At 29.9% G+C, this 26,149-nt stretch overlaps 1 long non-coding RNA gene across 21 annotated transcripts in view; it reads right to left on the minus strand.

Moving 5' to 3' along the window:
* LOC139488232 (uncharacterized) overlaps positions 1–26,149 on the minus strand; it is a 124,538-nt gene that overhangs the window by 71,130 nt on the left and 27,259 nt on the right. For 7 of the 21 annotated variants that reach the window (XR_011655954.1, XR_011655978.1, XR_011655945.1 and 4 more), the window contains 4 exons: positions 16,882–16,996; positions 15,679–15,746; positions 9,828–9,914; positions 1,581–1,692 (listed from right to left, as the gene is read on the minus strand). This is a non-coding gene — a long non-coding RNA (uncharacterized lncRNA). Of the gene's footprint in view, positions 1–1,580; positions 1,693–8,545; positions 8,594–9,827; positions 9,915–15,678; positions 15,747–16,881; positions 16,997–26,149 lie in introns of all 21 variants that reach the window. The other 14 variants (XR_011655951.1, XR_011655970.1, XR_011655946.1 and 11 more) reach the window with 13 other exon arrangements.

Raw genomic sequence — 26,149 nt, forward strand, 5'->3', positions numbered from 1 at the left:
GTTTGAAACCTTTAACAAAAAATTGTGTAACTATTGATATAAAAAAAAACAGAAATGGAAAATTTGTTCATGTAAAACTTGGCAAATAGAAATAAATTACAGAGCAGTTTGCACAACAAACCATATTGGGCGTTGTACCATCTATAAAATTTGTGGTTTCCTTTTTATCTTTGAAATCATTACACCCCATTCGCTAACACATTCAGAAAGCTTTGATCAAATAAAATAATTACGACATTGCTGCCATCCTGTATGGGAATATTGCTTTTGAATAAAAAAATGTTTGTAAGTAGTTTAAAAACTCAGACCATTGTTACTCTTATGTGTGGAAATGACAAGAGATTTTTTTTTTTAGATTAAAATACTGCTGAAGATAAAATAGGCTTAGGTCTCAATCATGTGTCCTTTATCTGTTTTGGTTTCATAAATCGCAGTTAAGACTGTAGAAATTGTTCTGAACTATTCCAGAGGGTTGTAATAGGGGTACCTTCATGAAGAGTAATGGTAAACAACTCTTGCTCAAAATATATAAACAGCAATTTTTTATAACAGAACAATAAAATGTACATTTTCTCTATGATGATTAAAAAATGGACTGATTTTGACAAATGATGATAACTCTTTCTCAAATTAATTTTAACAGATAATTATCTTGAGACCTATGACAAATCAGGAATAAAAATTTAACCAATTTCATTCTTACGGTAGCCAAAGAAGATTATTTGATGACTAACGGTAAAGGGCATTCCTACCCTCAATGAAATATTTAAAGACAAAAACAATACATAAAACTTAAGAAAATTGCATAACACTTCAATTGACAACAAAAACATATTTTCAATTGATCTTTTATTTGGAAGACAAGAACATCTGTGCAACAAGAAATAAAATCTAATAAATTAGCCTTGCTGGAATATCACATAAATATTAAAAATTTAATGCATCTTTTACAGTACATCTGCATGTAACATGTGTTGATAAAAGTACTAACATGACAATTTTAGATTTTTATATCATTTATTTTTCAATCATATGCTGTAAATCTATAAAATAAATTGTCACTCCTTGTCACACAAGTTAAAGTCTTCTCATCCGTTATTTTAGCAAATCAACATTACTTTCATAGTTTTAATCTTTTTTAAAAATAGTAATTAATTTTGCATCATACATTTCTCTTGCATATATATCCTTTGATTCAACATAGCCATAAAATTCTCTATAAATCTTGATGGGTTAATGAATTTGTCTTTTTGAACACAGTTTATATGAATTTCTAAAAGCAGATCGCTCTGTCAACAGAAAATCAATTCCTGATGTACTTTATTTTAAGTACTCATTCTGTTTATTCTAAAGATCTGACAACTTCTAATGAGTTTGCTCTGGGTACTTTGCACCAAACCATATATCTTTGAGAATTGTTTACAAGTCCACTGATTTTTTCTATGACAAAACATCATACCAGCTTGGAGAACTGAAACCATATGCATAAAACAACTGAATGATATCCAATCATAATACTAATTTATCATAGGACATGTAGAAAAATTGTCCTTTCATAACAAATCTTAATTTATGTGTACCTTAAATATGCGTACAGGCCCAAAACCTTATTTTGATTTGATTTGCTGTTTCTTGCTTAACATCTAGTGGCACCTTTTTCATAATTCATGGAGAGACAACAGAAAACTTCTACTGAAAAAAAGTGATAAAACATGGATCAGACTAGAAAACAATTCAAATGAAAAAAAGAGCATCAAAAACTTGAAAATCTACAGGACATAAATTAGTATTGAAGTTATGCTTATGCCATGCATAGATTATTTTCTATGTCAAGACAGAGTATAAAACCTAGTACTAAATGCTTTTCTGTACAATTCAACCCTTTAACTCATTTTGGCATCTTCAATATCTGTATGCAACATAAGTTTGTTTGGTGTTTAACACCACCTTCAGTGACCTAAACTATAACATGTCAACCCATTGTGGAGGTCCAGGTTGAACCACTGACATTTGGTACAAAAAAAAGGCCAACCTTGTCAATAAAGTTTGCAATATAAGATTCTATTTCCAGAGTTTTACCAATAAAACAAAAGAGGCAATTTAGAAAGCTGGTAGTGTGGAAAATTACTTTCAAAATTTATCATTTTTTTACTCAAATTAGGGCATAGTTTAAAATAGAATAAACTCAGCATGTAAAAACTTTGAATATAACTCAAAACAATAACAGACCTCTTTATGAAATGATTATTTGATGAAGATATTAATTATGCAATATTGAAACAAAAAACAAGTCTAAACTGAAGCACAGTCCAATTGAGCTACTCAAATTATCTAATTATCTGTTATCTTGAAGATAAACATAAATGGCACAGCTTGAACAATTTCATATTGAATAAGGTAATTTTGGGCAAAGTCATGCAAAAAATATTTCTTTAAATTCATTTTAGTTAAATATTTTAAATCTAATTACACAATGTTTGAAATGGTAATGATTTAAATGAATTGAAAATAACAACAGATTGCTAATGTAAGGGGTATCATGCGTCATATATCTGAATCCTTACTGCCAAAATTGCTTATTCATATCATGTCTCCAGAATTCTTATTTTTAATTTATGTTGGGGTAACAGTTTGTGACCACAAAAAAGAATACACAAAAAACACCTTTGACAGCTGTGTATTTAAGCGACAGCTGGCTTATGACAATAAATAAATATAGGTATTATTTGCCTGTAGGGTAAGCAATTAGTCAAAATGTTACCCGACTTGTGACAATTTAATTTTTCAGGGCTAATCATCTTATCAAGTTATTATCCTAGAATACTATGGGGTCTCAAATCTTCTCCAAAACCAACACTAAAGTGTTTTAATGACTTTAATAGCCATTTCTGTTTCTGATACTGAAAAGATGACTTTTTAAACCTCATTTTCAATTTCCTGTTTAAACAAACCTATTCAAAAGTTAAAATTGAATATCAAAATCGTAAAATGTTCATGTCAGATAGGTCTCGTAAAGGGTTCCGATAAAAGTAATATGTCGATTATTGTCAATAAGTACATTTTGTTCAGGACAACAGTTCAACCCATAATTTCATTTATTTACCATGTATCTACTTTTCATCAGATTCATACAAAACTTTCTTCTGTATGTGTAAAATGCATGATGTGTTTTGTAGTAAAATAGCAACTTGCACCAGAAGTTGAGAATGGATAAATTATATAATACATTATATTGTAAATACAGAAATTATTGCATTGGATAGCATCAGGTTTGCATTTACCTAAACTTGCATTAACAATTTTAGCAGTGATTTTCCTTCATATATAATTATTGCAGTTAATTAGATTTCACATTTTTGCTTTGCAATAATAAATAATGCATGAACTATTTTCAGAGTTTGTATTGTATCTACCGTTCACTCTGGAAGCATGGTAGTACACTTGTCTCAAGTTTGGAAACTGACTTTTGCTGGGTCTACAAAGTAGGATATATCTTTAAAATATCAACATGACATGAACTGAAGGCAAATTAATCAGATCCTCATTAAAAATCAGCAACAAATATTATGAGATCTTATAAATATATTTACATTTTTGGTTTTAAATCAAATATTTGTTCAAAATGTTCTGTAGGGTAGCAGCAAGCTTCAAATTTTTAAACTATGAACAAAAACATTTAAAACAAAAATTATTTTAGCTAAATTTTAAGTACAAAAAACAGATAAAAAAATATTTTAAAAGCCTGACACCCCACTAGACTTTACGGGTAATTCTAATGGATACTATAAACTACTTGATAATTTTGTAAATATTATCTACACTATACAACAGACAAACTATTAATTAAATACTTGAATTGTGACAAATCGTTAACCCTGTTAAATCCCACCTGTCAAGGTGTTTAAAATCAAAAGTAGCGGATGTGTGCCCTCATTTCAGAGTCAATGTTAGGGTGATTGTACTTCTCCTCTATACCTCATCATTTCCTAGGTGCCGCCTCTTTGACCGATCTAAGCCCAGATTTTTATAGGGCTTTAAATACTGTGTCAGAAAAGGAGTCAATTCATTCACGAAACATGTATAAATTGTTTACCAAGGCAGACAAACTGACTGAAAGAAAAACACTAGAACAAATAATTTAAAAACAGTTGTATGTACAAAAAACAAAAGTCTTTTGTAGTGAATAACATTTGTTAAAATAACAAAAGTAAACTGTCCTCCACGAAAAAATGTCACAAGTAAAGTCGTCTTTGATATATATCTCCTTAATCTATTTTCTGTGTATTTAATAGAATGTTTTGTTTTCAAAATCCTTTCACCATGAAGATAACAAAGATTTCAATTATAATATTGCCACCTAATCTTTAGAATTTGTACCTATTAACTTTTCTTTTTATTCCTCAGTGTCTCAAGGAAATGTAAAACCTAAGTGACAGTGTAAGATGTCATAAAAACCATCATAATCTTTAATTCAGTTCTTTTGATTTGGTTATCTATCCCTAGGACAGTCATAACAGTTGCCAACAAATTTAAGAAAACTTAGCTAATATAAAAAGAAGATGTGGTATGATTGCCAATGAGACAACTCTCCACAAGAGACAAAATCACACAGAAATTAACAACTATAGGTCACACTAAATTAAGATTACATATTTCCTCCTCTTTTCATTTTGCAATACAGAAAACAGAAAGGCTAAAAAATGTCACTTTTTCTGCCTTACATTTCAGTGCATTGAAACACTGTACAAATAGTTCAATATCATCTAAACTTCAAATGATTACTCAAACACTGAGAACGGAGAAGCTAAAGGAAAACTATGGCATCACTTTTCAGCTGCAGTTTCATCAACACAATTAAACTGTATGAAATGACCAGAGGACAAATGTTTATCAGCTGTGTGATCAAATCGGAGTGTGGCTGAAATGACAGAATTGTCAACAGATAAAATGTCATTGGTTGACAAGTACCCATGACATGCATTATAATTAATTAAATAAAATACACTATCCCGCTATCAACTGACACTTTTATATTTATCCAAAAGCTAAATAAGAGCACTGGACATGCTAGATTAAAATTGATAAATCTCTCAAAATTCCATTTTCACCAATCAGATTAATTAGAAATTATATAAGGAACTATGGATTTCTGACAATCGATCAAAAAGATACTCAGTGTGAAATAATAAAACTACTGAAACTTAAGTGTAGCTATCAGGGTTTAATAAGAACTTATTGTTTAAGGTTGGAAGCCATTCATCAATGCCAAAATTTGCATTGCAAATACGGCAAATTCAAAGCTGTTAATTTGGAAAGTAATGAATGAATTAAAACTGGATACAGAGTAACACTACTTTTTATCATTTCCTGACAACAGAATTGGACAGTTCCAATCTTAATGTATTTCCTGACAATTCATTTCTTCATGCTGTTTCACCATTCAACTTTAATTTCTTAAACTTTTTGTTTAATTCTCTGTTTTGTGTAAAGATTCTCACCAATGGTTATTTATCAATAATATCAATATTGGGAGGAGTATGAATACTTTCAGGGAGAGATTTAATATAATTATCATCATAGGCTCCTTACATCATAGACAAACCTAAGAATCCTTCAAAGAATCAACTTGCATGACATAAGCATTTGGTTTTGTGAAAACAGCCTGTGACAGTGCTGATCATGCTGCTCTTCAGATAAAAAGAAGTTGTCAGTTGCAGTAGAATAAGAGTACTAAAAGTATTATAATATTTGTTTTCAAATGGTGGGGGATTAACTGAATGCTCATGGGGTTCAATAATTTTGATGGATAGGGGAATACATAAAGCCAAAGGGCAATTAAAAATTTAAAGGATAAGGCTGAAATTAAATTCATATAGGGGCACCATCATGCCTAAACTCATTAGAAAAAACACTGCTGTACATTTGATTATATGCATATCAAAGTTTTTTGAGATTTTCTGATAACTAATATGACTTGTAATTTATGATTTTTATTGATCATGTTTAAGTATCATAAAGTTCAAAGAAAGTTAGCTGGTCTTGGTGTTATACCCACAGTTGCCATATCAGTCTACAAGGATGTAATTTTGAAAATATCCATAAAACTTTTGACCTTCAAACCTGATCATTTTATAGATTTATTGAGTTTTTATACCCTAGACTTGTAAACTTTACCTTATTATTAAAATACACTGAGTATGAAATGGATATAATATTTATATACATGTCTTATCACTTTCATTATTTATTAGAAACAGATGGTAAATTGGTCTATAAACTTTGAAACAAACTTCAGATTCACCAGGGTGGTCAATTGACTTGGGGATGGGTATTACTTCGGGTCATTTATACCTAATTTGTCATTGTCAACACTATCTGACAAAATCATTGTGAATATATTCACTAATATGGCCTTTGAAGTTTTATATTCCACTTTAAGTGCATTGCAAACTTGACTATTTCATTCAAATGATCAGGGGGGCTATTTTGTGGTTTGGACACCTGCCCACTGGACACTTTAGGGGGTCATAATTACAGGTCTTTTAGCTTATTTCTCAAACCAATGTCTGTCTTTAATAAAGGCCCTCAAGAGAAGTTGTAATTCTTTTCCAAACAATATGGTATAAATTTCGTGTCTACCTTTATATACAAAAATTAACACTTGTACAAAGGTGTAATGAAAATACAGTAGGTGACAAAATTGTTAATCAAACATAGATAATGAATCCAAATATTAAGTAAATAAAATATTTAAATATTTTTACTGAAATCCTTTTAAGAAGTCATAGACCCGACATCTTGTGCTTAAAGCTCTTTTGAAAACTGACACATGTAACCTTATCATTACGTTAATTTAAGGTGTTTTAAGCAGAAAAGCATATAAAGGTGAAAGTTACCTATTAAATATTTAAAAGACATTTAAAGGGTGTAAATTGTCTGAAAAACGAATCTCTCTTTCAAATGTTTTCTTTTGACAAACCCCTTCCCCTGCAGGTGACTGGTCTAGTTAGTTCCATATTCCAGTGCAAACAAATACATCCAGTAATAAACAAATATAGTTAACAATATTTCCCTTGTGCGTGGGTTTTTGCTCAAAATTTTAATATACATATTGAAAATAATAATATTAGAACTTGTATTAGAATTAATATTTAATGCCATTTCCTTACAAACAGGTGACGTTCTTAGTAAACTTCTCTTTAAGAACTGATAGTTAACTGATTGTATTAGGCTGTGACAAATATCAAGTCATTCAATGAAACACTTTGGTCTATTCAGCAGATGTTACTCTTACATTATTAATATTAAACATATATTATGGTCTCTAGAATTTTATGGTCTTACTGCCAAAAAACATATATGATTTAAATCTATTAAATTCAGGACATGTTGGTTTCCATCTAACCAAAGTAACCTGGAATTTGTTTTAAAAAAATTATTATGCCTTTAGTTTTCAAATTTAAAAAAAGTTAAATATGGGCAAAACAAATTTTTTCTCCACATTCCTAACAAAAACACAGACAGAAGATATCAAAAGTCACAAGCTGAAGATAGGATGATGACAAAATAATGGCAAAAATATAACAAAACCCAACCATAACACTGAGATCTTAGATGTTTCCAAGGGGTTAGTAGATTCTGCTCCACATGGGACACCCATTGTATTGCTCCTATTAAATATATTGATAAGTCAATCAACTGTCATAATGACAAATTAATTTTATAAGGACCTATATAGTTTAATGCTGTAAATCAAGTTACCTAACATATTAATCAGGTGTAATAGGTGTAAATATGAAGATATCCAGAAAAATGTGTTATCAAATATGAAAATTTACTTAAGACTTCACAAATAAACAACATGGAAATCCCTGCCTATTAAGACTTTAATAAAAAAAAATCCAGACCAACTTATGGCAATTAAATAGGTTTATAGTGTTAATGCTTTCACCTTAGGGACATGATATAATAAATGAAACCCCCCATCTACATGTAATATAAAACAATTATATAACCATCAGGTGTTCATAGACATAAATGCTGAATCAGCATTACTTTATTAATTATTAAACACAATTTTTAAGCAGTTTTATAGCATTTACAGTATTTTCTCTTGTAATAATTTAAATATTTCTTTAATATCTCACATGGTAATATATACATAAATATGTCTTTATTAGTATCACCACGATATAGCCTTTTTGCACTTATGTGATGTAAAGCAATCATCAATCAATCTTTCCGTTAGTTATTATATATCTTTATTCTCACAAACCAATTCAAGAATGGACTTTTAAGCATTGTTTCAGTTTTGCAAAGAAAAAGAATGTTTTTCAAGATTCAAATATCATCATTTTCCAAATAAATTTCCAGAAAAATATCAGTTTCCCACATAAATTATTCAGGATAAAAATCTATCGAAAGTTTTTTCTCATGCTTAAGAACGCTCATTCATTATGGATGGAAGCCCATGTCACCATAAAATCGCTTCTGATAACACTGATGAGTCTTCTAATAAATATTTGCTCTTAAATCTCTAAATTACCTCTAATCTGGGCATCTTTGGATTGTTTTTCTGAGATACAGGACTTTACTGTCATGGAAGAAATATGGGAGACATGATTAAATAATATCAATTATTATACCAGGGTCTGATCAATAAAAGAACATGGGTGTTAAAAATTGCTACAAGTTTTTATTTTTATAATGGATCTTTTAAAATATTGTTAAGACTGCTCTTTCCTGAATCTGTCAGTTCTTTTGTCTTGCATCACATTAAACATTGACATAAAAAGTCAATAGGGTGTGAAGGTGCTTATATGGACAAATGCATGTTACCAAAAGTACTGGTAAAACTCTCAAATATCAAAAGAGAATCCTAAACTCACAAGTTGAAGGAAAAATGATTGCAAAAAACTACAAAAATATAACAGCACAAAAACTAGGGGTTATCTTATGTGTTGCAAAACAGTATGTAGATTTGTATAGAATGTGTTAAATTCTTATAATTAATTTTTGAAATTATGTCCTGCAAATGAGGATCAAGGTTTTGGAGTATTATGAACCCATCCAAAAAATAAAAGATAAGAAATGACTTGAACAATGTGGACTAACTTTGGTAAAATTGGAATTCTGTCAGGTTACAATAGTTTTGGATTTTATAAAAATAATCTATAGGTTGGTAACCAAACCATAAAAATTATGATATCTGCACAACTAAGTTCTTCCATATAAGAAGATGTGATATGAGTGCCAATGAGACAACTCTCTAACCATTTCACAATTTATAAAAGAAAACCATTATGGTTAAAAGTACAATTTTTAACACAGAGCTTTGGCTAACACCGCACATCATCTACATGTTCAGATATCAATTTTAATAAAGATGACAGTTTAAATGTGTTTTTTTAAACAGGACATCATAAAACATGTAAAACATGCATTGAGGGGCAAGTTACCTTTGGCTAAGGTGTTAATTCTAAAAACATAGATTTATCACCAATGTCTCAAATGATAATCTGTAGGACTAACTAAACACCAGAAAGTGATGTCCACTTGTTAGTTGACTGTCAAACAATTTTGAAATGTCTTAAAAATTGTTCAGCTCATGCTTCTAATAACCTCAAGGTCATTTGACATGCACTAGATTCTGGGTTAAAAGTCATTTTAGTCTTTAGGATATGATCTTCAGATATAGAAGGGGATATCCCAATTTCGCATCAAGAATCCCCACGCTCTTATTTTATGCTACAAATTGGTACATTTGTACTTATAATTTCCAGGTACGTACAGAAGAACTTTGGTTTATTTATTGATCAATATTCTACCTCATTGCATCTTTTGTTGCCTTTAGTGATTTGACATATCTTTTGTCTTTGATATCTGTATCTTCAACCTTTTTCTATGGAAGGATGCTAAAAATAAAATTTCAATACATTATAATGAGAAAAGGAGATTTTTGCTTTTTTTTTAATATATAAACTGGTACACTTACATCATTAACATAAAAAAGACATGTATGGTGGGAATGTATACCATAAAAATTTATAAATGTTTTTTCTTCATTTTGTTATCTTAATTTTATAATTTTTCAATCAGAATGAAAATTTCATTCTCCTTCATTTCAAGATTTTATCCCCACCCAATATATTTAACTATAGTAAAAGCTGGATAAATAAATTTAGGAACAGTTAATCTCAGACCTAGGTCTAATTAGTTCTTATCATATTTATTTGAAATTGTTTAATGCTTTAATCCAATTGGTCAATTTTAAAAATTTGAAATCAATGACCTTGAGACATCTGGGTCACTCTGATCAATTATTTACAACTCATTAGGTTATCTAAACCTATTGCTCAATCTAATTCAACAATGCCATTATGAAATTTTTCTTTCAATATAAATAATCCAATACAACAGGCTGATGGATTTACAATGGACAGAGGTCATTTAAAAGTTAATGATCTATGAACATTCTGATGGTTATTTTGACCATATACCTATATAATCACAGTTGGTGTTAAATTAGGGACCAAATTAACCCTTTTCTAGAGGCTAAATCACATTACTATTTAGGTTGTCAGATAATAGTTAAAAATGTTACAAAATAAACAATTATATGTGAAATAAAGTTTGTTAAGGGTTGTCTAGCCCATCTTTAGGCAAATAAACTATAGAAATGAATGTAAAAATCTATATTCTATCGATCTTAAAATGATCTAAATATTAAGTTTTATTAAATCTAGAGCGTTTGAACATCAAAACAGATGTAAATGTTCACAAAATCAAGTAAACAAATACTATTGAAGGGATCAAGTTGAAATTGTATACATATTGTATTGTGTCGCCTTCCCCCAGAATACAATATAACTGTGTATCTTAACATGTTTGTGTCTGAGTTTTTCCCCTGGACAAACACTAAAAATTTATACAATTCAATCACTTTTTCTATTTAAAAGGGTCCTTGTCTTTTATCCTGGCGTCGCTTTCGATGAATAAACAAACACTTGAAAACCAAGTTGAAAAGTCTTAATAAGCATTTAACCTATTGAAAACCTATATAGATCATTTGGATAAGTTTCTGATTTCGGAGGAGATTGTGTTATTGCAGGTAGCGATAGCCGATATAGCTGATAAATACTCCTGTCAATGCACTGTATCAAAATAGTTCACTTATGAATTGCAATTAGGCTTTGATTGCTTCAAACATTTGATTCAATAATATCAAGAAAAAAATCTCTTAAGTTGAACAGAGGAGTGTAATTTTCCACCTCATATTGATCAGACAAGAAGTCATCCAATATGATTAAATCGGTAGATTTTTATCATTAGTAAATGAAAATTAACGTGTGAACTGCAATTTGCCCGATTTTTGTGAAAATCGTAAATATTTCTCATATTGCAAATGACAACAGAGTTACTTAGGACAACAAAAGCCTATTTTCAAATCTGTATATGTATCAGTTTTCCATGGCATGACAACAAAGATTTAGTTTCAATCACAATATAATATTCTATATGGACATTGACATAGCCAGTGGTTTTATTGTTAAGATTGATGATGGCTACCTAATCATCTGGGGAAACCAGAAAAAAAATTAATTCAATCTCAATTGTGCAGCCTGATAAAAACAGCAAAATTTCAATACTGGGAAATGAATTTTTACTTTTATATCATATGGGGGTTGGGGTGGAGCAATGGGGAACATGCTAACATGCTGAAAAACGTTAAAGACTAAAAGCAACTCTTTTATTGATGAAATGAAAAAAGAAAATAAAATTGAATCTATCAAAATTTGAACAGTTAAGTAACTATTGTGGCCTTTACAGAACTTTCTTCTTAGAAACTAAAACTGATAGTCCAAAACACAACAATTCTTACTTTTCATGCCTATAATCCATTTTTATAGCTAAAAAGTAAACATTTCATTTAAATTTATACATTTACTACTTTCTAGGGATACTTAGTTATCAGATATTAAAGTAAAGAGTCAATGGCCTAGTTAAATCAATACTCAACTTAATTATAGTATTTTATGTAAACTGACAACCAAGTACATGTTATTTATTCCTATTTTTATCTTAGCACTTTGCCACAGGCTGAACAACAAATTTTGATGCATGTTATAGTGTAAAAAGTACATGTTTAACCAATATACCTACATGTACCAAGCAGCAAAAAATCAAAAGATCAAAAGGAAAAATTGATGGTCCTCTATGTTGATTTCTTGTCTATAGGGCCATTAAGTTCTGATAGGATCTCAGTTAAATGACTATTAAACATGGACCAGATATCCAGGACTATACTGAGAGATAAAAGGGGCATAAAACACTAGTTCTTGTAAAGTATCTGATCATAAATCACTAGATTAATACCCTTGAGACTAATGTTCACTAATTTTTACATCATTTTCTATCAAAATTAAAATCCCTAAATAATTTCAAAAATCTGGAATATTTTAAAATAAATATTTTAAAATTAAGGTCAAAATCATCCTTTACTGCCCTGTAAATACAACATAGCATGAACGAAACATCAACATTGACTAAATTTGGTAAAAGTCACTTTAGAACTTGGTGTTGCATGTAATATGACATTCAAATTAAACCCCAACTCTTCATTACACATGGAGGAAAAATTTTATGTTCAGGGTTGTGAAAAAAACTGCCATGGTATCAACAGGAAGTGACTCGTGCTCTTCATATCTGAACTCAGTACAACTCAACATAATAAACTGTAACCAATCAGCACACCAAACACAGTCATAACCATATACAATTTATTCTGTAAATAACATGTGGTCTAATTTAAACAAACATAAATGTATGTAACATTTATAGCCTGATCAATGGCCTACTAATAATTGATTGGAAGTATTCAAATACATAATTATTTCTGATTTTTATAAATAAAAAAACCCAATATACATAATACTACTTGTAATGTAGAATATGTTATGTATTATATATATTTATTGTATATATGAAAAACATGTAAATCTTATCGAACTGGTTTAAAGGGAAACAACTCTAATACATTAATGTAAATTCAGAAATATTGGCAAAGTTTTATCATTACAAAGGGATAGTTTTAGCAAAAATAGAAACTAGCAATTATTTTTGAAAGTAATATTTGTGAGTAGTTAGTTAAGCTGCTGCTTATCATAAAATCACAAAAATTATTTCAACATTTTTGTTCATTATACAACAATCACAATATTATAGATACATGCAAAAATTTGTGTGACAACTATCCACCTAAGTATGAATGATGGGACATTTTATTTTCTAAATAACTTGACAACTCCGCAACTCCATTTTACAAAAAATAAAATACTTATATCTAATGCATTCTGTAATATTGATTTGTTTTAAAGGGCAATGAACTCTCAAACTGAGGCCAACTGCAATCTGTCCAGTACACCTGCTTATTTGCAGGTATAAATTAATAATTGTTTACAACAAATAATGTATACCTTTCAACTTGAGATGCACATGATTAAGTAATTCAAAGCAGACCTAAAGAACATGATTTGAGGTCAAGGCAATACAACATATTACATGCATAAATGTAGTAAAGAAGTACAAGGTCCTATCTTGAAAAAAATCCAAGACCATTAAAAAATTAAATGAGGTCAAGGTCATGAAACAATGTATTTTTGACAAGATCTGGTTATAAAGTACACCTACATTCAAATCTTAAGTTATCCTCAATAAAAGTGATTGGTTATTTCAAGAGAATAATATATTGGGACAGTTCAAAAGGGGCTTGACTGGACCTCAATAAAATAAGTTTGCTAGATATTAGTGAGACAGCAACCACCACACATACTTAAGAGAAAACATAATTAGGCCAAAATACAGTCCTTGAGGAAAGACAAAAGGACAACTTTCAGAACCATATTTCAAACTCATAATCTCAACACCCCTCCCTTCCTTTCTCACCAAGTCTAGACAAGTTATGAAGAATTTTAACACAAATCACTTAAGTATTATTTTAAATTCTTTGCAAAGACAAGCTGTGGAAAACCAGATCTTAGGTGACTTTCCTGTGAGGAATATAACTAGAGACAACCACTATTTTGGGATAGCACCAACCCTTCCAGGGCTGTATCGCCAGTTAATAACTTCCATTTGTTGTTTGGGATAGCAGATCTACAAGTGATGGGGTTAAACTAGAGCTTAATTACCTTTTTGCAGAGATGTTTGAAGAAGATCAACGTAGACCACATCTATGAAATTGCAATTTTTTGAGAACTAAAGACTTTTAATAATCATAAATGTTTAAGACTTTTTTTTAATAATCATAAATGTTGACCTTGAACACTTAAACTGTTTGCATAATCCAATTTATATAGTTAAACGAAATTCTTTAAAAACCAGAGTTACAATACTTCATTCTGTTTTAAAGCGTTTCTAAAATGCACTACAATAATTAACGATAATCAGGGGAGTAAATCTGTCACATTATTTACGGGAAGAAAGCGGTGAATTAAATATATTTAATATTGAGAACTTTTTTCATGTTAAGTATCACAAAAGCAGTCTTCATAGTTCTCAAAAGAATACAAATGGTTTGATTAAATAATTGTCACAGAAAATAAGAATGCCTTAGGGAATCATCGACACTGACAGGGTTTATTAAAACTGTTGAGATAGGCTCTGATGAACAGACAGAAAATGGGATTACTATTGATTTTAAGCTTAAGTTGGAGGTTTTATTTTGACTTGGCAGATGGCTTCTTAATGTTCATTTTGGAGAACTGCCACTTTTTTCCAGTTACTTGGGTTCATTTATGAGATTTGACCATCCAGTGGTAAAATAAGAATTTACAATGTAAAACATTCTTAGCAATATGTACGACACTTATCCGGTTAAATTCACTTGTTCTCATTATGGACCTTGTATAATAATTTTGTAACATGTTTTTCCGACAAGAATTTTAACAAAAATATTTTTTGATAAATAGAAAAGAGATTAATGTTCCATAAATATAATCTCACAAAAATGGAAACATACTATTAAGAGTCTGTCCAAGTAAATATCAGGCAAAACCTATTATATGTGTGGCACAACATATTTTTTTCCCCACTGAATCCAGTGCAATGTTTATATCATGCAAAGGATATATATGTCAAAGATATTTTTGAATCAACAGCGGATGGCTCAGAAAATGATTTTAAAGTTCACTAACAATGCAACAAAACTTAGTACAAAATGAAGAGTTATCTCCCTTTTTTAATGAATTTTCAGTGCTTTCTATGTATTTTTTTTCTCTTTATTTGTTGCAGTTAATAAAAAAACAAAATTTAACTTTGAGAAAGAATGAATTTGTGATATGAAATAGATGAAAAAAATTTGAAAACAAAATATTTCATATGCCATCCACTGCCTGGTTTTTCCATTGACACCCTCTTAAAATCATATGAAGCAAAAAATATTATACATTATACTTGTCACTGTAGGATTGCTGTAAAGCTTATTGCTCATCTTCATCCTGAATCTGACTTTAAGGTTTCAACAAGCAAACATAACAGTATGATCAAGACAGTGTTCTTGATGTTCACTTATACTTTTTTTATATACCATAGAAGAGCAGTATTTTATATTACAACTGCCAAAATTAATTTAATTGATAATTATGATAATGCTCAAAGAGAGATAACTCTTACACTTACCCTATTCAACTTAATCTTTTTTCAAACTTAAACATTCTGTCAGATTCCCCCTGTTGGAGACTGTCAATCTGCAAATAAAAAACCTTTAACCTTCAAATAACTGTACCCTTAGTTCAAAGTTGATGTGTTGCAAGGCAAAATTCTGCCCCTTTTTCAAAATGTCAACCAATTTGTTTCTCAACTTGAATATGTATGAGCTATTTGCCACTTGACATTAAACAAACAACTATCTGTCTATTTCTAATATCTTCCATGTTAACAGCTTTGAATATTTAATCTACCATAAACTGCTGTCTATCAAGTCATATCAGTAAACGAATTCATGCTTTTGACATTGATCTACCTTGATCTAGAAAAAGCAATATTTGACTGACCAGTCAAATTATACTCAGATCATGGTGAGCTCATCAATAACAGACACCATATTTATTGTGTGTCCTGTTTGAATTCATTAACTATAGTAGTAGGGCCAATGACTTAACACAGTACATTGACATTTTGCCCGACCTACTTTATACAATTGTGTGAAATCATTATCAATTTCCTAAATATAGGTTTATATCATTTAAACTAAATTGTCAATACTTTCTGCGTTCTACAGAACTGATGTTCCATCAAATGAAATTAAAAAATTAAAAAGAGGAAGTAGGTTTCCATATAATATATTGATAGAGTTTTCAGTCGGAGGTCATTTATAGTACTTTTTTTTAACCAATATGGTAACACTAAAAGTACTATCTCAATTACGCAGTTACAAAATCAATCTGACTTTTCTTTTCAATAATAGCTTACAGTTAAATACACTGCAGGGAGACAGAAGTATACCTATTTATAGCATAATCATGGTAGATAATATATACGTACACGGACATGCTTCCATTGACCTTTTTTACATGACCCACTAATCCATATCCTGACATGAAATGAGTACTAATAAACTTGCTGTTCTTTTTATGACATACATTCAAGAAAACTTGTGATCAGGAGTAAATGGGTTATTTTGTGATGCTAAATCTGTTTTCTATATCAATAAATGCATTGATTATATATTTTATTTTCTATATATATATATATCTATTTCTCTTTGGATTTTTATTGGTATATCATTCATAATTATTCATAATATGATGTATATATCAATATACGCATGAAAATTATATAAACTTTTTTGCACTAATGTAAACGTATTATTCAGATTCAAACCTAATAGGATAGAGCTGTACTTTGATTCTGTACTTTATTCCTGATCCACTTGTCTATACTTAATGACCATTTTTTTTATATCGATTCGGTCTAGCATGTCTTATATTCTTTAATTCTGAAAATAAAGAGGGAAAGAGCCAATTAGCTTTTACAGATTTTTTTTGTATACACAGATACATAGATATGCAATGATCGCATATGGTTTATTAACAACTAAGAGAAAATAAACATGGCATGCATGTTAAATAAATCAGTAAAATGTTAATTTGGTGTAAAGATAAAAGGGGTATGCAGGAGGGGTACAATCTAACAGCTTGAACAATATTTTGTATTGCCACAAAACTTTTCATCATTTGAATTACAAAACTACAACAAATAGGTTGGTGGGTCATAGATAACAAAGTCTTTCAAATGATTTAAAACCTTTTATAGAAGAATTTGTAAGCCTCATTCACTAAGAATAACTCCTCATATACTATATACAAAATTTTTCATAAAACTGTCTTCAATTAGATTTTTGTTCTCATTTACTTCTATAATTCAATCACTGTAACCTAAATTCAAATGAGAGGCTAGCTGCATCTATATACCAAGTTACATGAAAGTGGGTCAATTGGAAACAATAAAACCATGACCAAAGAAAAGCATAACTAAAGTATATAGTTTTGAACTACTAGTAGTGCATTTACATTATAGAAATTGTTATCACTAGAAAAATTGACAGCATTTATATTTCATTCAAAGATTCAATCTAAGAAATTATAATAGGATTAATTGGAAGCTACAAAACGTTTTCAACTTGTATACTGGGAATTTGACATTAAAAGATACATTCAACAATCAATTTCATTTTTTGAATGCAGTATTTCCTGAAATTGTATTGAGTTAGCCCAAGATTTTTTACTGCTGCTCAACCCTCCCAAATAAAATATGCATGCCATAATTTTTAAACTTCAAGATACAAAATATATTATAACATACTATTGACTTCCTCCTTGTGAACCCCCATGTTTCATGTTGAAACTGTTCATTGATCATTTGATTCAATTATATTTATCAATGATTTATTTACACTGTACAAGATAAAGTCTCACCAAAATATTCTCACATTTCAGTTAGTCAGCAGAAACATTCTACAGAAGACAAGATGATAACACCTAATATCTCTGACTCCACAAATACCACTGGCACTTCTGTGTAGATAATGCACAAACACCCAACAATCTTATAATATATAGTACAATAGTTATCTTTCTATAAGTTTGAGTCAATATGATATTATTAAATATAAAATTAACTTATTAACAGATGAAGGGAAAATGGGAATTCCTATTTGCTGGTGTGAGATACAACTGAAGGAAACTCCATCCTTCATGAGGTCATAACAACTCAAGCTGAACACACTTATAATAGTCACCTTATTCTTTAATTATTTAAGATTGGTTGATTGATTTTTGGTGTTTAATCCCACTTATTACTTAAGGCTTAGCCTTCATCTAATAAACATACTTCAGGGATAGTACAGAGGCTGATGGCAGGATAAATTTAGCTTAATAACCCATGATAGTGTCCATTGACATGAAAAAATGTCTCTACTTTTTTTGTGAAGAAATTGTTCTGGCACTAAACAGAGTATCAAACTCAATTCTGGACACAATGTTAAATTTTTATCAAGACAAGGATTTATAGAACTTTTAGTAAAAGTTAATGGATGACAGACAATGTTCAATAGTGATAAAAAAAAAAAAGGAAGCTCAAATGGCCCTTTAGGCCAGGTGAGCAAAAAAGTCTGATTCCTCAATAAGTTGCGATTTTCCCCCTAAAATACCCAATTTCACAACAATATTTCAGTCAATAGATATAAGAAGATGTGGTTTGAGTGCCAACGAGACAACTCTCTATCCAAGTCACAATTTGTAAAAGTAGACCATTATAGGTCAAAGTAGGTCTTCTACATGGAGCCTTGGCTCACACCAAAAAGCAAGGGCCCTAAAAATGACTAGCATGTAATTTATGTCATTGCATCTCAAATGATGCTTAACAGCATAACCCAAGAGGGCTTCTTTTTAGTGGCAGCGCTTGAAAGTTTTCTAAAATGAAAGCAAACAGTCCAAACTTCAAAGAAATATGATTCTTTCAAAAGGTGAATTCCCAATCAGTTGTTGTTAGCAAGGTGTATCCCTCTTTGAACACTGAACTCTCAATGATTAGTTTGATTGATCTCTTGATAAACAAACACCAGTCAGGGTACCAGTTTCTCAGCCTGAGCTGTCTGATCTTAATCCATATCCCAATGATTAATTATCAGATGTTAATTTTACATTAAACACTTTGATGATCAGTTAGACTGGAATGTCTTTGACCAATGGAAATACTTTTAATATGCATGAAACTGATTTTGATTATGAGAATGTTAGAGCAGGGGGAGAGATGTGGTCACCTGAGACCTAGGGTGATCAATTTCACATCAAAGTACAGAAATTAATATCTCTTTGATGATAGACTGACCATTATAAGATACTCTGATAATTTATTCATACAAACATCTCAATAATAATTAATACTTATAAATAAACATGTTTTATCACTTTCAAGGTTCAAAGAAACAGCCATTAATTAGTATATTAATATGTATATGAGCATAACTTTATCAATAAATATTTACTTTCTGACTTGATATCAAAAGAGATTGATTCATTCCATTACATGTAGCTGATTCAACTGGAATTCTTATAAGTGGTTATATGCCTGCACTGTTTAATTGACATTATATTCCTAATTATTTGCTAATGATCATGGGAAATTCTCAGCATTGTAAAACTTCTGCAATACTCAGCCTGTGAAGTGCACATTAGGCCAAAAGATTAAAAACTGAGTACCAACATCAAAGTTGTAATAACATTTTACACACAAACAGGAATCATGAATTTCAATCTCAGAAACTGACTGTGAAAATAGACAAGTTGAGTTTTGATCTGTATTATTTTTCAGTAATTTTGCACTTTGTTGTTAGGTTTAAACAGCTTAATTAAAAAGCATCATATGGTGTTAAAAACAGCTTAGCCTAGCAAGGAGGAACTCTGCAACACGCAGCACACCTGCCAGGAAGAATATGTGCCAGCATGGTCTATATGTATCACAGCATGTATCTGTTGGAAGCAATATGTAAGAGAGTTTTTTGGCACCATTTAATATTTATAAAGGGTCAATAATCTTCAAGTATTACAAGTATTACAAGTCTGAAATGAATACTATCAGATACATAAACATTTTGTCTTGTAAACTCACAATATCTTTACCAAAATATTTTGATTGTGAATTATACATCCCTGGGTGGTCTATAAGGTGCTTATGATACCATTTTCCATCTTCAAAAAGCGATTTAGCCAATATAATTCACACAAATTTTTTATTTTATTAAGATTTTTCTATTATCAGCAGAAACTGGGTACCATATAATTCAGACCATTTAAGCACAATTTAATATAAGAAAGGGTTATTTAAATTTTCCAATAAATCAAATTTCACAGAAGAGCTACAATCAGATAGTCTTAATTGAAATCAAAACTGCAAATCAAATAACTTAAATGTTTAGATCACCATCTTTACTTTCAACTTTATTAAATTTAAAAATTCATTTCTCATATATATGCTCGTCATAAATTATTTGCGGAATCAATAATTTCTTTTCTGTAATATTAAGTAAGTAAATTAATACCTACATATGCAACCTTGCTTTTGTTAAAATTGACATATCTTTATCAAAATACAATTTTGACACTGCACTAATAACAGTTCCATTTTTCATTCAAAAACTCTTGCAATTTTTCTTTCATGCATGATATTAAAATGACATTATAAATAATTACATATATTTGAATAATTTTAATCTCATGCATCTATTTGAATATTATTTGTTCCGATGTTGATAAAAGTATATACAAGAATGAGAGGTATGATACAATCAATTTCTCAAGGTACAAAGGCCCAAATTATTTTTTTGGAAGAGAGTTTTATACAAAGTGTTCAATGATATAATGTTAGATAAATATAGTTAGGACTGATCTTATATCAAAGTGTCCAGGCTAAACCTAGACCTACATTTCTCTTACTATTCACAAATTCTCCCTTGTACTTTTAAATATTTTTTTTAACCAACATAATATTAACTAGAGGCTCTAAAGAAAGAGGCTGTGTCACTCACCTTGGTCTATGTGAACCAAAGGAATCAGATGGATTCATGAAGAAATTGTGTTTTGGTGATAGTGATGTGTTTGTATATCTTACTTTACTGAACATTCTTGCTGCTTACAATTATCTCTATCTATAAAGAACTCGGCCCAGTAGTTTCAGTGGAAAATGTTAGTAAAAATTTACAAATTTTATGAAAATAGTTCAAAATTGACTATAAAGGACAATAACTCATTAGGGGGTCAATTGACCATTTTGGTCATGTTGACTTATTTTTAGGTCTTACTTTGCTGTACATTATTGCTGTTTACAGTTTATCTCTATCTATAATAATATTCAAGATAATAACATAAAAACAATTTCCATAAAATTACCAATTCAGGGGCAGCAACCTAACAACCGGTTGTCTGACCCATCTGAAAATTTCAGGGCAGATAGATCTTGACCTGATAAACAATTTAACCGCATCAGATTTGCTTTAAATGCTTTGGTTTCTGAGTTATAAGCCAAAAACTGCATTTAACCCCTATGTTCTATTTTTAGCCAGGTGGCCATCTTGGTTGGTTGGCCGGGTTGTCGGACACATTTTTTAAACTAGATACCCCAATGATGATTGTGGCCAAGTAGTTTCAGGAGAAGATTTTTGTAAAAGTTAACTACGACGGACTACTACGACGGACGCAAAGTGATGAGAAAAGCTCACTTGGCCCTTCGGTCCAGGTGAGCTAAAAAAAGCCAGGAGGAGTTCAAACATGGCCATTGTGTATTAGAATATACAGCACCTATGTAAAAATGCAATGTAAAATTGGAGCAACTCCTTCGGAGCAAGGGTATAATTACCACTTTGCTGCTGTGGATAATGAACACACTAAATCATTGCTCAATCCATTATCAAGCTGATTTCTTTCTGCATCATAAAGGGCACCTTATAACTCCAACTTGAGTAACACATGATGTAAACAACTGTATCTTATGGTTATCTTATAATCTTATTCTTATTTATGTCTATCTTAAGCCTTGAACCCGTGTACTGCATTACTCACATGTATTGTACTACATGTACCCTATACTTCCGAAGACCTTAGCCCTGTACTGCACTGAACCAGTACTGCGGATGGGTAGTAACTTGTACCAGAATATACTTTTATCATCATATTTTTGAATTCACGACATGAAATATGGAAAAGTACTTAAAAAATAACATATAAACAAAATACTGTTGAAGATTTCAAAGCATGAATTAAATATTCATATATTAGCACTACTAAGCAGAGTATAATTTCAAATACAGAAATATGAAACAACATTCGTCATAATTATTTAGAAGTAGACATTTATTTAAAGACCACACCATAGAACAGTATACATGTAAAATGAAGGCAGACCAGACAATGATCTGACATCTTATTCTGCACCAAATTTTCTTGTTTTGGCGAGTTCAGACATTGAATGGACGTATTGCAAATATGAACTCTTAGATGCATCAGGACACAACGTGACAGGTAAAAGCAGAAGAGATGTACTATTTAATACCTGTTTATGTTGGGATAGTATGACATATTGTTTAGACTATAAATGTTGATTTTTTTTTCATATTAAATGTCTCTCTGATCCTTAACACATTCCTCTAATTACAATATCATTTGTAAATATTTATTTCCTTATCAACGAGAATCTTTATATGATATGAAAACTGAATGAAATTGATATAATCATATTTGCATATATCTTTATTAATTTGTCGTCATGATATGGTAATAAAGATACTAATGTCTATATCCTTGACATCAGAACCACACTTTTTGTACAGGTCATGTCAAAGTGACAAAATTAACCTTGTAACAAATTCATTTTCAAGCATTAAAAACTTTAAATTTATTTCATTTTCATGTTATATTTTATTTTTGGTACAAAATTTATGCAAAACATATAAATAACAATAAGTAATGGACTACAAATGACAATATTTTTGACTGAAAAAAAAAAAATAGCCTAAGAACTGTGTATTCACGTACTGGATATTCTTATGCAATTTGTTTTTAAGTTTCATGTACTGTACATGCCTTTATTTTTGCAACAAATCAAATAACATTGGTGCAGAGATATCATCAGAGAATATAATATTTCTTTTGTACCAACTCCGATTTGCGACTTATCCAACAAACAGAACTTAATCTGTCAACTGACCTCACGGTTTATTACCCATAAGAGGCCACTATTTTTTTTTACTATTTTATTTTGCCACTTGTAAATCAAATGTAACAATGTAAAATCAATGCTAATATCATTAATGTCTTCAGCAGTTCATGTTTAATCTCCAGAGTATTTGAACCTGGATTCTTACTTTACCCCTAAGTTGCCAGCTTTATATGCAGTGTGGCAAGACCATACCACTACCAGTACTAATAAACCACTTTTTACTTGACTGTCAAAACAACAAAAATTTACTTGTTAATCTCAACAATGAGATTGATTTAGATAATCATATATTTCTAAATCTTACTGATACCATGGAAGTATTATATTGATATATAATACTTTCATGCTGATACTAAGAAACCAGTGCTAAAGGTTTCAATTTATTTTTTTCAGTAAAAAAGGATCATGTGTTAAAGCTGAGCTTACACAATTTGCATTTAAATCTGTTTTCAAATCAGTTTTTGTTTGCTATTGTTTTTTTATTGGTATTTGTCATAAGTATAATTCTGTTTACTAATGACAGGCTCTGACAAACAGAAGACTGGACTAGCAGTTGTAGATATTTGGAGTACAAATATGGTACTCACCATTTAAAATACTAAATTGTGTGTTTTAAGCACAAATTACGTACTCTGAGCACAGAGCAAATATTTATGGAGGTAGTTCCTCCAGGCATTTGCTCTTTATACAATTTTCAAAATGTAAAGCTTATCAATAACTTACCATCAAAATTATTACTTACAAAGGAAACACCCCAAACTTTTTTAAAAGTACAGCTTTTCATTTCCATCAATCAGAGCACAGGAAATGTCAAATATAAAACAGCTGGTTCCAATATTTACCTAAACAGTAAGTGTCTTTGACTTTAAAAGATAATCATAACCATACCTCATCGCTAAATGACATCTTTAGAGGCAACTATCAAAAAGGCTTCAAAAATTACAAATTTTTCTCCAAAGTCAAATTGATAAGTCATGTTTTATTATAATCACTCATTTTTTTTAATCTTATTTTAATAAAAATGATCAAACATAATTGGAGCAATACACCAGGCAATTTCAAGGTTGATGTAATTTAGACAAGCTTAAAAATTACAGAGATGAAAGTATTTCAATTAATTATAATCTTGAGAAAATCCAGATTACCTGTGGAAGATTATCTTGATAAGAGTTTTCCATTCAAAGGGAGATAACCCCTGATAAAACTTTGGGTATCAAATGGAAGGTGTGTGTTGCCAGAGACATGTATACTGTATTTATATGTCTCTGGTGTTGCTATAATTCAGCAGATAAATATTGCACTTTGCTGATATCATCTGTTAGCATAAGGTCTAATAGAGGGTGGTAATAATTGCAATGTTAATGTGGTCATAATTAATCCATGGCAATTTTATCATGGCTAATCTAACAACCAATGATCTGGCTAAAAAAAATGATGTAACTTTACATAACTTCCAATATTTGAAATTATCTAGTATTTTAAATTGTTCTAGATATTGATAAAGATAGATAAGATGTATCAAAAATCTAATTTTCTTACTATTCTCATTTTTGTTAGACATTCAATTAATAGACTAAAAAGTTGGAATCATTTTTTTCTCTTTTCATTTCAAAATATTTTTAAATTTGTATTCAGTACTCATTTGGGATCAGAAGTCAATCTATATACTGTTTCGTGTTACAATTCAAAAAAAAAATATAAGCATTATATTAGGTCGCAAAAAAGAAATAAATGTTGCTACTTTGGTAGGTGAAATTATCTGAAACCTGATAATTTTCCATGTCTCACCTGATTAAAAGTATATGAGTGATGTAATAACATCCTAGATCACCCTGCCCAATACAATAATATACCTGTGCCTTCAACCACAAGATCAGCACATTTAAATGCATTAATAGCTAAAGCTTTATATGAATATAATAATTCAAATAAATAATTAATGTAAATAGCTAATAATTATTTTCAGATTCGTATAAATGAAAAATTAAAACCTTTGCAATAGTAATTTAATACAAGCTTAACTAAACAATTTCTCTTCTCATTAAAATTTCATGAGTACATATTACATCTCTAAATATCAATAAACCTTCATCCATACCACAGCATTTGCAATTTTTAGTTCATTATGGATCTACCTTGTGTCAATATCACTCTGGTCAGCTCTATTATTAAATTACATATCTAGGGGACTCAGTGTCATATGAAATATGCTGGAACCAGCCTTAATAATTTGAACCCAACTTATTACAGCCTTCATAAAATTTGACCCAATGTTGATTAGTCCGACCCAACTCTTCCACTGTTGTTTCTATTATGAAAAGAATCAAAAATAATCCAGTTACAATTGATTATCATCAGATTTTAATCTTATCTAGTAAAACCTTGACTGCTTAACACAATATAAAGTCTTTTCTTGTCAAAAAGCTTCATATTTAATCTTGCAGCTTATATTTTATAATATCAATATGCAGTAACTCTGATAATCATTACTTGTTACAAACAATTAAACTGATACCTAAATTCTCATTACACATAAAACAATTTTAACTAATTTAAGTAGTTAAGTTTCATTTTTTGAGAGGAGACCAAAAGCTGTCCATTGGTTAGTATATAAACAGAAACATCAGAATATTATACTCCAAAGGTTTGAAGTGTAATGCCACTCTAAATAATTAATCACAAAATGAAAACATCAAACATTTTAACAGCACACTCCATAAAATCATACAACCTAATTCCTCTTCTACAATATTAACCTTTTTCATATTCAAATGTAGATTTTACGAAATTGACATTTGATAAGACATTATAAGGTCTGTTTCTGTTATTCAGTTTCTATAGGGGGTTGATTATCTATCGGTTTTCATTTAAATTTATG

This window comes from Mytilus edulis, chromosome 1 (genome assembly GCF_963676685.1).
Source record: "Mytilus edulis chromosome 1, xbMytEdul2.2, whole genome shotgun sequence".
Taxonomy (NCBI): domain Eukaryota; kingdom Metazoa; phylum Mollusca; class Bivalvia; order Mytilida; family Mytilidae; genus Mytilus; species Mytilus edulis.